At 46.6% G+C, this 17811-nt stretch overlaps 1 long non-coding RNA gene across 1 annotated transcript in view; it reads right to left on the reverse strand.

Moving 5' to 3' along the window:
• Positions 1-2608: 2608 nt before the first annotated feature.
• The window catches only part of LOC129382834 (uncharacterized), a 37852-nt gene continuing 22649 nt past the window's right edge, over positions 2609-17811 (reverse strand). Inside the window, exons 3-4 of the long non-coding RNA XR_011893162.1 lie at positions 5757-5880; positions 2609-2709 (exon numbers count right to left, since the gene is read on the reverse strand). This is a non-coding gene — a long non-coding RNA (uncharacterized lncRNA). The remainder of the gene's footprint in view (positions 2710-5756; positions 5881-17811) is intronic.

Consider the following 17811-nt stretch of genomic DNA (forward strand, 5'->3'; position numbering starts at 1 on the left):
GTCACATGGTAGCGTGGGAATGTTTCTACGTTGCTTTTTGGAGTGAAATCAAAAATTGCTTCGGTGCGCCCTCTTTTGTTAGGACGATCTGGAAGGAGTGGAATGCATTGGCCATGTCATTCTTAGAATATTCAGCGGCGACGGTAGCCACCCACCACCAATCCAAACAAGGGGACGCTACGAGGTTAGAAACATACCTGTAGACGTAAGCTATACAACGCCGCTATAACCTAATATATGTACCCAAGGCTGGGTAGATACACACGGTTAGCCCTTGTTGCTTGGAAAATGAGAAGTAAAATGGAGTAGAAGACAGGAAAGATTCAAAGTGAGAGAGGAAGACGAAGAGTGAAGATGGGGACAGGAAGAGGCCACTACCGACTTCCCCCGGGTGGGTCAGTCCAGGGGTGCCCCCTACGTGAAGCGGAGGCCAAATATGTGTGTTGCCGCCACCGAGGGGCCGTAAAGGTCCAAACACCCGGCATTGGCTCAACCACCAGGATCACCTTTTCCCCGGAGACAGGTAAACAGCGCACGGTTACACGCCGGAGGATCCAACCCTCGTGTGCTCGGGTACGTGGTGTCGCAACACACCAAACGCCTGCTGACGCAGACGCCCCTGCGCGGCCTCCTATCAGTCCACAGTCGGTCAGAGCGTGACATATCATATCGTCAAGACTGTCCCTCCCATATTGGCTTGGGCTCGTCGCCTCGCACTGGGTCGTCTAGCTATCACCAAAAATGAGTTTTAACACATGCTTGACCTTGCCTTCATTCGCCTCTCCTCCAGTCCTTATGATGCCCAAGAAGGCCTGTGACTGCAGCCCCTGCAGCGATTATCATGCCCTCAACTGTCCCGGACCGGTACTGAAAATCATACATTTAGGATTTCACAGTGACACTGCATGGCTGCACGATTTTTAGCAAGGTCGACCAGGTGAAAGCCTACCACCATATTTATAGCATCCTCCGGCCTGTTCGAATGTCTTCGCATGCCTTTCAGTCTTCGCAATGCGGCCCAGATCTCTCAGTGTTTCGTTCACCAGGTATTACCTGGCCAAAAGTGGTGCTTTGCCCATCTTGACATCGTCGTCTACAGGACCACCAACGAAGCCCATAAGCTCCATCTACGTCAAGTGCTCGAAAGACTCAGCAAGTTTGGTCTTGTCGTTAACGTTCCGAAGAGCGAATTTGCGCTACGGAGTGTAATTCCAACGGCGATCTCGTCAACGCATGGTATTCGTCCACTGCCGACCCGCGTCACACCAGTCCGTGACTTTCTTCAGCTATCCACTACCAGGCAACTGCGCCAATTGCTTCGCCTCGCCAACTATTGCCGCCGCGTCATTCCTAGCTGTACCAATACACTGCAGCTTCTCCACGATCTTCTCTTGGGCCTCAAGACATCGAGTACTCCTGTGGCCTGGAACGACACCACTTCTCGCGCTTTTAGAGGCATCGAAGAAGCTCTTGCCAGCGCGACGCTCCTCGTCCACCCCAAATGCGGCGCCTCAGGATCTGTCATGGTTGATGCATCGCACACCGCCGTCAGTGCAGTCTTGCAGTAGTTTGTTGCTGGTGTTTGGCAGCTTATCTCATTGGTTTCCAAGAAGCTTGCACCCCATACAGCCTGTTCAGTCGACAGCGGCTCGAAATCTGTGAAGCACTCTAGATTTTCCCGAGGGACTCTCCTTCCATGTCCTTACCAACCGTATGCTACTGACTTCCGCCCTAGCGTCCACCAGCACCGCCTACTCGCCCCGTGATATAGCTCTCTTACATTTTTGAATACACTATGGACATTCGTCAGCAGAAAATTCAACGCCGTTGCCGACGCACTTTCTCAGGCAACCATCCATGCAACGCACAACGGCTGACCGGTCATCGACTTCACGGCCATGCCTACCGGCCGATTGTGATTAACGAAAATTGAGAAGTTCACTTCCCTCTATTCTTCTTGTTCATTCTCGCCGATAATGATTTTGATCGGAACTACATACACTGAACACAAAGTAGAGAAGATATAAGTTGCAGTTAGCAATTACTCGGTGTTGTTTTACACAAAGGCAAAACATTCACACACTATCTTACTACATGCGGGCACACAGAATGAAAAACTCGTGTTCGCACTTCTATACTTGCAACGTATGTCGAAATGTACCGATGCCCCGGCAGCGGTAGGTTTGTGGATGACTGAGCACAGCTGAGCTAAAGGCGGCGGGTTCAAACACGCCACTGCAGCCACATTATAATGGCGGTTAAATGCAACAGCGCTCTTGGATTCAGATTGAGGTTCATGTGAAAAAACCCAAGTAGCCCGAAATTAACCTGGAGCATCCTACTACAGCCTGTCTCATAATCATATCGCTCTAAGTGCACGGCTATAGACGTCACACAAGAGTACAACCATACTTTTTGTTCTGAGCTAACTTGTAGAATTTTTATTTCATCTTTTTGCTGTTAATTTCGATAACGACTCAATGATTGCATATAAAATAAAAAGCTCACAGTTGCGCTTTGCCATTTTCGTGTTGTTCCTTTGTGTTTAGCTAGTGACTTGTGCTAGAAAACTTTCGAATATGCTCAAGTGAAGCTGAAATACGTGTAATAGCTGCTATTAAATTTATTGTATATCAATTTGTCATTTTCTTGCAACATTCTGGCCATTTATATGACGATTTTTCGGGAGCGTCACCTGGAGGAGGACACCTGCAACGGGAAGGAAAGAAAATATGCATTTAGCTCTTACAGAAGAGCTGGCTCCAAACGATCAACGTGTCCCCACAAAGCAAGCTTGCCACCTCACGCTTGCTTTAAAAAATTCAAAAATAGTGTTGGTGCCTCCAACGCCCCGAACCTGCTTTGCGTCGCCTCAACGTCGCCGCGAACACTTCAAGAACGCGTCAATGCCTCCTTATTGAATATGGTAAGCTCTCAGATGTACGTTTTTTCTCCTAAAATAATAACCAATTGCCTTATTTCAGATTGTTCATCTTTCTCTGGCATTATGTGTTCATTTTACTTCCGGGTACAGGAAAGGCACTGCAATCGCGTTACGCTAACGCAAGCCGGGAACCCTGTGCCAAAGTACCTTTCCGGGGGAGCAGGCTAAGTGGTCGCTACTTGGGACACACTAACTCATAGACCCGTATTCTAGCCATCGTTATTATATTGCATACAGATTTTGCATAAACTAAGCTGCACGATTATTTGCATTCTTGTGTTGCCAAAACCACGCGACATCAACACTAATACGGTGCATGTCCGAAATTCTGAACAAATACGTCAGTAACATGCGTACTTTATTTTTCCAACAGCGCCGTCAATGCATTTGGCGTCTGATTATAGAAATATGTTCTCACGTATGTTAAAAAGAACAGATGGTGCTAATACGGAGCAGCTAGCTGAGCGCTTACGAATACCTTAATTGGCCTGGAATGCGCTCAGCAGCGAGCTTACTTCTTCCTTTCACAAGCCGTACATTACACCTGGAGGCATTGCTCCCCTTTGGAAAAGGCATCACCTTGACGCTGAAGAAGCGCCGTAAATACGAGGGTGAGTAACAAGTTATTGAAAGTTTTTGTTGGACAATTTATTTAGGCAAAGGAGTTCGAAATGTACCTCGGTTTTCGACCTAGTAATCTGCTTAGGGAATGCACATGGTCCACTGGTCCAGAAGCTTGCGTATTCGTTCCAACAAGATGGTTTTCGGTTTGTCGCGAAGGCACTTTTCTATCGCTTCCAGTACGTTTAAGTCTTGGAGACTCACAACCTCGCAGAGCATCCTTAAGCGGCCGAAACAGTTGAAAGTCACCTAAAGGATGATTTGTTTGGCAGCAGTATGACTGATGTTACCCTGTATGGTAAATTAGTTCTTCGTGAGAATGATCTCTTTAACGTGCTGAATCTTGTTGTCTCTGGTCGAGGTTGCCAGGTGTTCAGCTGCGTCGTCGAGCTTCTCACTCGTTCAGGCACTTTTAACTCCTCGATTAACAAAAAATAAAACTATTTACGTAATAGCACTCCATCCTTAGTGTGCGGAAAACTCTCTCATGTATTCAAGCCCTTTTCTCACCTTCCAGCGAGTGAAATCGGATCGTTCATCGTTGTTGCTCCCCGATGCATAATTATGGTGGAGCAGTCATGATCTCTTGTTCGCTGTGTTCGCTGGCGTTTTAAGCATCTCTGGCGCACTTGTAAGCGCTATGACGATGGTGGCATGACGAAAATTGTATGACCAGTCCTAAATGATGACCCTGCTATAAAGATTTATGTCGTTCTTTCATGGTCTCATTAAAGTGTTCGCGCTAAAAAAGTATCATGGATTACCAACTAGCCCGATCTCTGACATTGCTATATCTTAAGATGAGTAGATTGTGGGGCAAGTTGGTGAAGCATGCTGAAATATGATGAAGCACAATATACACGCCTTGGTGGGAGACTTCGGAATAATTTGGGCCACCAGGGGTTCTTCAATGTGTACACGAGTGTTTTCGCATTTCGCCGCCGTCGAAATGCAGCCGTCGTGGCCGGGGTTCAATCCAATGATATCGCGCTAAGCAGCCCTACACCGTAGCCACTAAGCTACAGCGGCGGGTGCATCCTACAATAGTGGCAGGTGGTAAGGTTCTAATACTTTAGGACATAACCTGTGTATTGCAGAACTTGTTGCTGTGCGAGTTCGTAAATCTTTATAACAATATTCTCGGCAAAAGTAACTATGAAGCGGCAAGAGAGGCCTTGCAAGCATATGATGTAAGGAAATCGGAGATAGGTGTGGCATGTCTCTTTCATTATATGACATGGAACTCGGTCTTTTAGATGCATCGTTATAAAATGATTTTTCGCCGTCGGCTATTTTAACCTATCAAACGAAGGTGACGCATGCACAACTCCTCTATTAATTAATGTATGTGCTATCACTTAAAAGTTAAGTTTCAAATGGCAAATGGCGCTTTGTATGACTGTCACCTTTTTTCGCGCACGCTCTAGCTTGCTTGTACATTTCTTAACGCCCTTAACTGTGTGATTATTACCCTGAGTACACTTCCAGAAGTGGCGCTGCTACTTTGATCTTAGAGGAGAAATATTTGTGCTTCATCCAACATTGATGTCCTTGCACGTGGAGATCTCAATAATTGGGGCTGAAACCCTTCCAACCAAAAGTTAAATAAATTATCCCTTCTCCAACGTTCAAACACTCGAGCTTTAAGTTAGGGCCTAATTCAGACAATAGAACGAATGATTTCAAGATATCGAAGTATCCAATCTTCAGCAAAATATCCTTAAAACATTAAGTGGAGTTTATGAAAAATTTAGTTCATACTAGAAAACTTGAGGAACTGGATGCAAAACCGCAACGTTTGAACATTGCTTGTTGTTTTTCTAACTGAAATTGTTTTTATGTCTGCTTTCTGCTCGTGTACAGTCTATTTACAAACAATCTTCGCTTCTAAGACAACCTTGTACGAGTACCGAAGCACTTCACCAATTTCAATTATTTCCTTGAGCCCACCAGTCTAGTGATCAGGCATTCACTCCTTCCTAACTGCAGTAATTTTGCAGATATAGGTAGTTACTAAAATTAAAGTAAGCGTAACTAATTACTTTTTATTTCACCTATCTGTGGAAAGACGTTTGGACGCATATTAGGAAATATGACATCAGTAGATCTAACCTAGGTTTGATGACTGTCATGCAGATACTATTGTGTATTGAATAGGCGCTAAACAAATATCTCTGAGCTTGTATCTTACCCTGCGATTATTACTTCGCCAGAATAGGAGCCTTTAGTTCCGTTACACGTTAGTCGCTCGCAGGGCCACTCGTAGGTTCCCGTAGCATTCGGAGGAAGTTGCACGTCACGATACAAGCACCAGCCTGAAAAAAAAAAGACAATAAATGAATATATTTACATACCGCAGCTAAAGAACGCGAAAACAGGTCTGGTATCTAATGACTCATTAGATAACGCGGTGATTTATTCAACAATAAAAAAACAGAGTCCGTTGACTGCATTTGCTGGTGTTCACTTCTGCTTAGTATTACACTGGGAATTCCACATAAATATGCCAAAATTTAAAGATATTCAAGTGTCACAGAGGTGGACAAAGCCACGGTAAGGTTGACTGCCGTTACTTGGAGCAAGACGGGCAATTTTTGGTAGTTATCCTATCTAAAAATTAGTACTTGTTACCTGATCGACTGCACAATCGATATATTAAGACAAAAGTGTTGATGGAAAAAATTTAGATAATCCTTAAAACTCCCCGGCCAGAATTTTTGTTGCTCAATACGCGCTTCATAACTGTTTTTATATTCAGAGAAAGCCCACAAAATGCGAAAAGGTGCCGTGCTAATTTTCATACAGTGCCACTGCCACTATGACACAATTTTTATTTGTTTCCTAAAAACCCATTATTTTGAAGGTATTCATGTTAGTTTCAAAATAGTGCGAGGCACGAGCTTACATAGGCAAAAAATTTGGCTCACTTGCGCCAACTTGTTTTCGTCGGAAAAGGTACAGTGGGCGCCATGAAGCTAACACCAAAGATAAGGAAAACACCTGGTTATGGGATGAAACACCTGATTAGAGAAGAAAGACGGCGCACAATCGCGACTAATCTCACGTCACTGGAGCAGCAGGAGCAGTTGTAACGTCCGGATTCTGTAGATCTAGATGATATGAAGGTCAGCAAGGGACTTGGACCGATCGCGAAATGTTCCCTCGCGGAATAGCCGAGAGGAGATAAATCACCAGCCAACGCATGGCGTCAAGTGAAAGAAGGGCTGCACATATGGTAGCCAATAGGCACTTGCTTTATCAGAGGGAGCAATTAACAGTTGAAGCCAGCAGTTAGTAGTACCGAAGTCCCGCTGTACCGAAACGTTAGTGTTAGCACACGAAAGCCTTTAAGGGGGTCACTTCTCAGAAAAAAAAACTAACAAGAAGAAGCGTATAAAAGTGGCTTTATTTTGGCTATCCCTGCGTTTTCAATTGAAGCGCAATTGCGAGAGTTGCCACGGGTTTCACCTGTTAAGTCGAGACCAGTGGACACATTTCATTGTTAAATTAACCAAGGATGTCATGAACAGATTAGGTACTGTGGGAACGGCGCGGCCCGCCCGTACGCAAGAGCGCCCAGCCCAGCCTCGAACCCCCGCTCGCACTCTGCTTCTTTGACTGCTGGCTCCGATGCCGGAGTTCTCTTACTGCCCCTCCCTCTGCAAAGGCAATGATGGCATTGGCCCATAGCGCCTTGCCGCGACGGCACCGCACGCCCGGTGGCGGGCAAACCTTGCAGACAGCTGTATCGAACGAGGATCGGCGGAGCAGGCAACGTGTGGGTAACCAGGGTCTTCTAAAAACCCAAAGGCTCTAAACCTGACTCTTCGTTATTTGAGGTTCGTTAGGCCTGACCACCGCAAAGGGATAGTATGTGAAACGGTGGAAAGGTAGTAAGTATCAAGGTTGGTCTGCGTCATGTAACATAACGCATGGAAGGGAGTGGGACTGCTACGCTTTACTTGCTGTCGGCGTATCGCGAAGTGGCGCACCATATTCCTGCGGTGTCATCGTGCGAACTTAATTACGGCCGCGCACCATATTGGCCCCTCAACATCCTCGGTAAATCGTGGACCTCGCAGTGGACTCCTGAAATAGTGCTAAGGGAACCAGCGGCGGCGTAACTTAAGGGGCTCGGTAAACAGATGAGCAGGGCAGCGAAAATTGTAGATGCAGCGAAACTGTAGAAGCGATGCAGAAAATTTATGCAAAGGTATAACCTGCGCTCCACCCAAAATAAGCTTACCGCTGGAGAACAGGTCCTTGCCAAACAAAGTAAGGGCGGCAACAAACTACAACCAAACTGGTAAGGTCCCGTACTCATGAATGAGACAGTGGATGTCCAGGTTTAGATAAACACTGCGGCAATTCAATAAAGTGTATCTTCATCGCAGAATTACTCTTTCTCGCACTGCTACTATGCACTCGGGTCATCGAGGGACGCCCACTTTGAACCTTAAACACACCCGCCCCCTTACCCATCAGTGCTATGGATAGCAGAGCATAATATAAAGGAAATTACCTGGTGGTGATGATATATAAGGTTTTATGGCGCAAGGGTCTTAAAACTGCCGCTGTAATGTACGTAAACGCTACATGTAATAAAATTACGGCAATGACTAACGGTGTCTATTATCAACACGAAAGTTGCGTTCTCTAAGGATAATCAGAAGAATTATAATATTATAAATAAAAATAATATTAATTATAGAATAAATACATAGAACGATAATCACCAGTGATGTATGCTATGGCCATGAAAGTAGTTCGATTACAAAGGGATAACGCTGTAAACGTGTTAGCGCGAGTAGCACTCGTACCTCACCAGTGAGCCCTTGAAAGCAAGCGCTGGGAGGCACACACTTAACAAAATGCTGTCGCAGCAGGCACCTCCAGCGAGAGGATGTGCTACAAATCTCTTGGGCTGATAACTTGCAATGCAACATTATCTTGTGAAAACTTTAAATCTAACTTAATATGAAAAAGTGGTTTAATGCCAAGAAATATTGGTGGGTGGAGGGATACCTGTTATCTGCATGCCGGGGCAAAGTACTTCTTTCTTTTAGCTTCTACTTCCCGACACTATAAAGACGTCAAGGAACGTTAGTACCTCGCTACATTTGTCGCGCACAGGAAACTGATCAGCGGTCAACAGGTGGGAGTGACTGCCATACGTGTGGCCTATCCTAAGACGGGAGATAACTTCCCTTTGCTTTAATTTTGTAAGCGGTGGCCAGTTTTCTACGCTTGGCTCCATAACGGGAAGTTTGCTAAGTGTTTAAGTGCCCCACGTACGTTGCTAACGGCCCTTCAGTTTCTTGCATGGGAAAGGCTTTAACGTAGATTTCAACGTATCAAGATTTCAACGGACAAAAATATTTAGGGTATTATAAAAGGACAAAGCAAAATATATACGGCAGAAATGTTTAAGGATAAAGTTCACTACATGGACATAAAATGCCAGGATAAAAGTCAACTCCTGTATTCGATCAAAGATGAAAAGTTGGGCGAGTTGACAAAAACGCATAATGTAACAGCGCAAGGCAGACGAGACGCAAAGAAGAAGGCGAGAGGGCAAGTGCTGGGTTTCGTTGTCTTTTTCTTCTTTATGTGTGATCCGTTTGCGATGCTACATTATAACTAGTATTAGACGTTGCAGGCCTAACGTGCTTCTTTTTTCGATTAACGTGGAACAGTTTGTACTAAAATGAAGCAATCATGGCAGCAATAACTCTCGAACAATTGAGAGTGCCTTTAAATTCGACTTCTACAACAGCCACCACTTTCGGAAGACATACTTTCTTGTATGCAGACAGTGTGTGGAATAATGCTTTGCAAAGCATTGGAAATGCAACAGTATACCAGGAACATCCTTACTGTAATACGTGCTTGATTTGGAACGGGCAGCTTCCCTTCTGAGCCACAGCAGAAACTGTAAACAGTATTTCTGTGCGAAAAAGTCCACTTTCATTCGTATACAAGTTCATTTGCCCCTACTGAGAACCGACTACAATTGATCATCCGTTCATAGACAACCTAAAAAAACTCAGACACTTTCAGGAGGCAACTTTTATGTTGCATAAAAGGGGAAGCAGCAGGTTTTGCGAAGTCCTGCCAATTTCACACTGTCTTTTGATGTAAAAGCTGCGACACTTTGAATTATCGAATGGATCTACATTTAGTGCCATAAGGCATTATGACAGCGATAACAGTGACGGATTACAGCGAAAAAGGGAGTTCGACGAGCATTTCGTTGTAGCAAGGAGAAACTACAAGAAGGAATGGTGTTCAAAGGTTGGAATGTGAATGAAATAAGTGTTGGTAGCGTGCAAACGCTGAAAAGGAACAATGAGATCCATTCGTGAAGCCTACAGCGGGCTTAGGTTTGCAATTCAATTGATGTCGTTTATTGGCCAAGCTTATTTTGCTGCTATTCACGGTCTGTAAATTTCTGCATGGTTTACAAATCGCGCCTAACACAGATGATACTCTGTACAAGGAATGCCTGAGCTCCTATCACCTCGGTATATGTTGAGGCATTTCCGAAAGAACATTCAAATCGAGAAATGACTGTGCTGGAAAGCAGCGGCGATGCCCAATGTGCAGCGGATCAAAGCAAAAGAAAGTAGTTGATAGTACTAGCGTTGCAGCAATCGCTGAGCTATAAGAGAAGGTCAGGAGCCTCACGAACACCATTTAAGCTATTTCGACAAGTGTGCAATTATTGTCTGATAAAGATGACACAATATTGTCCCAAGTAGACCAGCAAGCTTACGAGCTAAAAGATGTTACGATCTGAAAAAAGAAATGAATAAACTCGAGCGACACAATCTAAAGTTGAATTTCGAACAGCACGGTATAGCGAAAGCTGAGAACGCAAATCTTCTCGACAAATTAAGTGCAGTTTCTGCTTCGTTTGAGCTTCCAGCATTATCTCCCTTTGATGTAACTCCCATGCACCGTGTTTCATCAAAGCTTGATAATATGCCTGGTGCCGGATGGTCCGTCAGGGATGACTGGCTTCGCAACCAAAATAAGCAGAGAGGGCTTAAACACAGACGTGCGCATTCTAGAAGAGTTAACTAAGCAAACGAGGCAGCTTCTGCAGGAGACGAAACAGTGACTTTCATTTTGTCTGGCACAATGAAGGGAAATTTCTTGCTAGGTGGAAAGAAGTCCGTCCGGTTGTTCCTATCAGGTCAAGAAATGACTTGACAGCCTAGGTTTATCACCTTCTTAAGCGCACGCCGTGCCTTCATGAAATTATCATGCATACTGAATCGACTCGCAGAATCACCTTGGCGAAGACTGTTGCCATGTCTCAAATTTTTTCGCTTGAAAGTGCAATTTGTTCGAAATAAATATGCCCACTTTGAGACATTCTTTAACCAACTTGCTTTTGATATTAACGGGATCATGTCTGAAACATGGTATGTGCATGAAAATGACACACCTACACCGGCCTCCTGGCCGGTTTACGTATTACAACCTTAATCACGTAGGTTGTCACGGTGATGGTGTGTCTGTTTTAGTGAAAGCAGGCCTACCGTTTGAATTTCTCGGAGATTTTACGTGTTCAAGCTGACTATGAAATACTGTCGGTAAAATTTTTTCATTATTTCTACAGTCTACCGCCTGCCATGTGGGAACCACACTGCATTATTGAGATATCTCGAAGAGCTTCTTCATTACTGCGTTAGAAACAACGTCACCTATTGGGGCCTTCAATTTAGCATAAACATGAGCATTATTAACAATGAAAGTAGCGAACAGATTTCACTGTACAAGAGCTTCCACTGAGTGAATGCTATAAACTTGCCAATTTGAATTGGTCAGAACACTGCTACTCCAATTGATTTCTTCGTTGTTCGTTCTTATATTCGAAATGAAAAATCTGATATTCTTGCAAGTGATCTGAGTGATCGTATACCCTTATATTTGGTGTTTTCACAAGATAGCCTAGTGCGAAGATCCCGACCATTAATTAGTGCAAATTATGTCTTAGAACTTCTGACCGCTTTCACCACGAAGTTCTAACCATTTCCTTGGCAGATAACCTTGCCTCTGACAACACACTCGTGGCCTTTGATACCTTCTTTGCATATTCAAAAATCTAAAAGAAACGAATTTACCGCATGAATACTACTCTCGCCCTGTATGGATACGGACGCAATGTATCAGTGGTGGATTCAACCCAATAATTAAAACAGGTTTAATGTGCAAGAAATTCATTTATCTTTTCTACCCCGCTTTATTTCAGTAATTTAAAAATATCGTAATTGTTTAAATAAATAAATTCAGTGCGCTGAGCAAACTTCTATAATATGTTTTCAGCGGGCTCGAAAGACACGAGTGCGACTTGAAGAAAGCTCAACTCGGTGCTCGGGGGGAGGACTAATACTACAAAACATGAAACTATATCAATGGGCAAGTAGCGCATTGTACCGAGCTAGCCAATATGTTCCATGACTATCTTGCAAACCTGTCTTTTTCTGTGACTCCAGGAACACTTCAGGGTATTTGAAAGGCGACTATGCCGATGCAGTGTACATGAGTTCCGTTTCGGAGACTGAGATTTGCCTACTAAATATGCACTAAAGAAATAGTAGTTGTTGCGATGTCTTTTGGAATTCATGCCCGCCCCGTAAGTTTGTCTCAGGTATAATTGGTAAACAACTAAATGATATGATCAACCTTTGGATTTCCGATGGTATATTCCCTATTAAACTTTAGGCGAAAATTTGTGCCTCGTTTAAAAAGGGGGACACAATTGAGTTAGCAAATCATAGAGCAATTTCAATTCCGCCTAGATTTTCCAAAATTATCAAAAAAGCTTTTCATTTTTGATTCATCGCTTAACCATAAGCATAACATAACCATAGAAACTCAATTTGGCTTTTGTAAAAAATATAACCCACAACTGGCATTACATAATCAAAAATAATTTATACTGCAGAGCATTGCAGACATAACGTATGCTGTATATTGTTTGTCTTTGTAGAATTCACGAAGGCACTTGATTCTCTTAAAAGAAATTTGCTCATCCAACTATTAGAATGCTACGGCATTCATGGCGCAGCTCGTCAAATTATCCAATCTTACTTTAGCCACCGCCAGCAGAATGGTTCTTTTGGTAACGCACCTTCAATTAAATGCACTTCACCTGAGGCGCTATAACGTAAAACTATTCAAAACGTTTCTATTCCAGTTCTGCAATGTGCTCTCCATGATGACTGACTGACTGAATAAACTTTATTGAAACCAGCAAGAGATGGTGGCTGGGCCTAGGCCTCCCACGTGGGGACGTCGAGGTGTTGCCTCTTCGCCGCCTCGCAGGCCTGCTGGGTCACCCAGAGTTGGTCGTCAAGGTTGGGGCACCGCAGGGCAGCGTGCCATCTCGACGAGAGGGTCGTGGGGTTAGTGTCGGGGTATTGGTGGTGTACAGTCCCAAAGCATGTGTGGAAGTGTGGCTGGCTGTGTCTTGCAAATATGGCACGTGGGATTGGGGTAAATGTCTGGGTAGATCTTGTTATAAAGTTGTAACGAGGGGTAAGTATTGGTTTGTAGCAGGCGGAAAGTTGTAGCCTGCGCTCGGGATAGTTTGTTGTGTGGGCCGGGGAAGGTTCTACGCTCTAAGTAGAAGGACTTCACAAGATCATTGTAGCGTGTCAGGCGATCCCTACCGGTGGGGGCAGCCTCCCCTTCTCCCGCGCGGTTAACTAGGCCTCGCGCTAGGGAGTGGGTAACCTCGTTGAGGTTGGGGAGGTGCGGGTGGACGGTGCCTACATGAGCCGGGAACCAGACGAGTGTAACCTGATGGTCGGTGGAGCGGGGCGCTTGTTGCAAGATGCGCAAGGCTTGGTGTGAAATACGGCCGTTGATATAGTTGATAACGGCGGAGCGGGAGTCAGAGACGATGGTATGGCATGTTGGGTCTAGTGTGGCTAGCGCGATGGCCACTTCTTCAGCTTCCTCAGCGTGTGGGGTTACTAGGCTGATAGCATGGTGGAGAGAGCCTTCACGCGTGGTGACGGCTGCAAAGCGGGTACCGTGGGAATATTCGGCGGCGTCGACGAAACTCACACCGTCGTGGCGAGTAAGGGATTTGGTGAGAACCGTGGCACGTGCTGTGCGACGTGCGTGGTTGTATTCGGGGTGCATGTTTCTGGGGATCGGATCGGCGTGAATCCAAGCTCGTATGGTGGAGGGGATCTGGTGCTTATGGCCGTGTTGATGGTGGTAGGTGATACCGTCCGAGGTGAGGATATGGTGACCCGTCGCTGTGAGAGTGAGTCTCTCCAGCTGAGAGCGACGTTGGGCCTCGATGAGCTCGTCCAGTGTGTTGTGGACGCCTAGTTGAAGGAGGAGGTCAGTGCTGGTGCAACCGGGGAGGCCCAGGGCTTGTTTATAGACACCGCGTAGGAGGATGTTGATCTTGGTTTGTTCAGCCTTGTACCAGTTTAGATACGCAGCAACGTAGGTGATGTGGCAAATTACGAATGACTGGATTAATCGGAGCAGATTCTCCTCTTTCATACCCCCACGGCGGTTGGAGACCCGCTTCAAAAGTCTCATGGTGTTGGCTGTATTTATCTTGATTTTGGCGAGGGCCATGCCATTCACTCCGTTCGCCTCTATGAGCAAGCCGAGCACACGGATATTGGTGACGAGGGGTATGGGGCTGCCATCCGTGAGATGAAGCGCAATGTCTTCGTAATGGCGTTTAGCGGTGGAGTATTTTGGACGGCGGCCACGGAGAGTAGGCCTGTAGAGAAGGAGTTCGGACTTCGCAGGGGAGCAGCGAAGCCCCGTGCCTTGGATATAGGTATTGACTGTTTCAATGGCGGATTCTAGTGCCGTTTCTATTTCGCCGTCACTGCCTTTGTGGGCCCAGATGGTTGTATCGTCAGCGTATATGGTGTGGGTGACACCGTCCACTTGCTACAACTCCTTGGCAAGATCGATCGTGACAAGATTAAAAAGCATTGGGGAGATAACGGAGCCCTGGGGAGTTCCCACGCTGCCCAAAGTCTGGGCGTCGGAGCGGAGATCCCCCACCGAAAGGAAGGCGGTGCGATTAGACAGAAAGTGTCTGACGTAATTATAAGCGCGCGCCCCGATATTAAGGCGTGAGATGCGGTCAAGAATGGTGCAATGGGCTATGCTGTCAAATGCTTTTTCGAGGTCGAGGCCGAGTATAGCTTTAGTAGTACGTGTTCTATCTTCTAGTATATGGTGCTTAAGTTGTAGCATGACGTATTGGTCAAAAACGTTTTTGGACCACCTCCACTTCGCCCGTCTGTCATGCGACGTCACGAAAACCGTGATAGCTCCAATTTGACAGGACATGTACACACTGATTACGCATTATTCGACCGAACAAAGCAAATATAATTACTTCTGATTCGGCCCCTTTTCCTTATTAACCATCTGCTGTTGGTCAGCAGGATTTCAGGCTGCGCCCACTTCATCTCTTTGTCACTAGACATCACGAAACCGAAAAAAATTCATTGCGTCAATGTGGCGTGTACGCGTTCAAAATGCATTAATATACCGAACAAAACTGGATTTTTTTTCTGAATAGCCAGAGACTCTCCGTTCCGAAAACAGTAGAAGATGACTGCCGCCGATCGCTCAGGCACTGGATACTCGCACCTGCCGGAGCGCATGGGTTTATTTGCGTATAACAAAATTTCTCGCGTAACCGTGTAACGTTATCGAGCCCTCAATAGGTGAAGTGCCAATAGTGACGGCACACAAGAAGAAATAGAGACAGGACAAGGCGCTTCCTGTCTCTATTTCTTCTTGTGTGTCGTCACTATTGGCGCTTCACCTATTGAAAGCTATGCACCAACTAGCGCCACAACGTGTTTTACTATCGAGCCCTTTCGGGACGTATACGACATCGCTCTGCCAACTATCCCTTACTGAGGATCCGTCTTAGCGGCACTTTTACATGTATGTGGCGCGCCGCTGTGATTTTATACAAGCCACCTCAAGCTAAGTAAGGGAAAGCGGAACAATTGAAGACGCAGGCACCTTCTTCTTCATTCGGTTATTTATTTTTTTTGCGCTGGTTCGGCCCCGACGAAACCCTCTCCACTTGAGCGTGCTCCTCGCCTCTTGTCAGCCTATTGGATAAGAAGAACCTCTCAATGTAGACAATGTTTTTTCTCCTATAAAGGAGGAGACTGTTCGATTGGGTGGTTGAGGCAACACTGCGGGTCCCCACCCGATGCTTGCGTCGGCGGTTACGTAATTTTTACGTCAGGAGATTGGAACAAAGAAAGAGAGAGAGAAACATTTATTTAGACCATCGAGGTCGTTGCCCTTGAGGTCGAGTGGCTGGTGTCCTCATTCCAGGACTCCACTGGCCATGTCGGCTTGACGTACTTGCTGGACGAGGGCTTGTCCCGCCAGGGTATCACCGGTCAGCTGCACCTCCCACCACTCAAATTACGTGCTTGGCGTCATTAAGTGTTGAGGTTTGCCCCCACACCCCCCCAAGATGTGAAAGAGTGTAGGGCGTGTGTCACAGCACCAGGGGCAGATGACGTGAGATATGTTTGTGTAGATATCCATGTAGGTTTGAGAATGTGTTGGTCTGAATAGGTCTGAGAGGTACTGCCTCTTCAGTGCTGAGCTTTCTGTGAGAGGGAGGATAATTCCTGCGGTTGAATCGTTGGATCTCGAGTCGGTCGCAGTAAGTGGATGGCAGGGGCATGAAGGTATAGGATGGGGGTTGTTGAGACGATTGGCTTTGCCCCGCTCTGTTAATTAGCGCTCGAGCTATAGCGCTCGCCCTTTCGTTCTCTCCCAGTCCCGTGTGGCCTGGCGTCCACGTGATTTGATGGCATTCTTGCAAGCTCAGGCCTAGAATGTGAGCCACCAGCAGCGGTGTTCGTCTATTGGTAAAGCTACGGCAGACCTGTTGCCAGTCGGTGACGACATGAACTTCTCTGCCTACCCTGTTTTATTGTTTTATTAGAAGCGCCGCGGCTATGGTCTCAGCCGCAGCTGGGGTCTCGGCCCGAACGGAGCCCGCGAGGGTCAAGGTGTTGTCTCTCCCGTTCACGGCGGCTATCCCGAAGAGGCCCCCTACAGGGTAGGGCGCCAGGTCCCCGCACGTTACGTACAGGTCACCCTTGAATTGTCGGCGCTGTCCGTCGACGCGAGCCTTGCATCGTCCGTCATGGAGTTCATGACTCGTGTGCTTCTGTAAGGGATTCGCCTTGATCTTGCGCCTTACCTCGGGCGGGACTGATTGTTGCCAATCGAGGGCGTGGAGATTCGTTGCCGTTACGGTCCGGTGGAAGATGACTCTGCCCGCCACCGTGGTGTGGCTTTTTGCGAAGCCATAACCGCGTTCGACAGCTAAGCGAAGGTGTTGTGGGTCCCGAGGGCCGCCAACTTCTCGTTTGGGGTGGTGACAGGGAGAGCCAGGGCCGTTTTGTACGCGCCTCTGACGATGGCATCGACTTGTTCTTGGTCACGTTTGTTTAGCGAGTGGTAGTGATACGGCATGCTATACGTTACTCTGCTAATCACCAGAGCAGGACGAGGCTAAGCGTGTCTTCTTCTCGTATGCCCTTGCGGCTTCTTGTTATTCATTTGATAATCCGCGAGATCTGGTTGGTGCCGGACCTTAGGGTTTGGATGGTGTGGGAGGCTTTCAGGTTGCTGTGTATTCAAAAACTCAGAATCCTAGTCTTATTGCTTTTCGTCAACTTCTGGCACCCTAGAGAGAGGTTGATAGGGCCGTGGGGACTTGCAGACTCCGGCTCCGTGCACCCGGATCACCGCGGACTTCTCGGGCGCTCAACGCATCCCACTCGCTGCCACAAATCTCTCCACGGCCATCGCGGGCTCCAGAAGGGTCGCCTCTTTTCGCGCGAGGGGAGCCATTGGTAGCCCACACCGTGAGATCGTCTGCATACAGGTCGTAACCTAGGTCCGGGATCTTCCGCAGCTCTTTGGTCAGCATTGGCATCACGACGTTGAAGAGAATCGGGGACACTATCACCCCTTGCAGCGTTCCTTTGTTCGGCACGTCGACCGTATCAGATCGAGTCTGGCCTATTGAGATGGTTGCCGTCCGGCCCATTAGGAATGATTTGACGTAATTAAAGGTGCGCACCCCGCAGCTGATGTTCAGTCCCTTCAGAATGACCTCGCAGGAGAAGTTATCGAAGGCTCCTTTCAGGTCGAGTGCGAGCGGGAGGTGTTCTCATTTCGAGATGCCCTTG

Source organism: Dermacentor andersoni, chromosome 3 (assembly GCF_023375885.2).
Source record: "Dermacentor andersoni chromosome 3, qqDerAnde1_hic_scaffold, whole genome shotgun sequence".
Taxonomy (NCBI): domain Eukaryota; kingdom Metazoa; phylum Arthropoda; class Arachnida; order Ixodida; family Ixodidae; genus Dermacentor; species Dermacentor andersoni.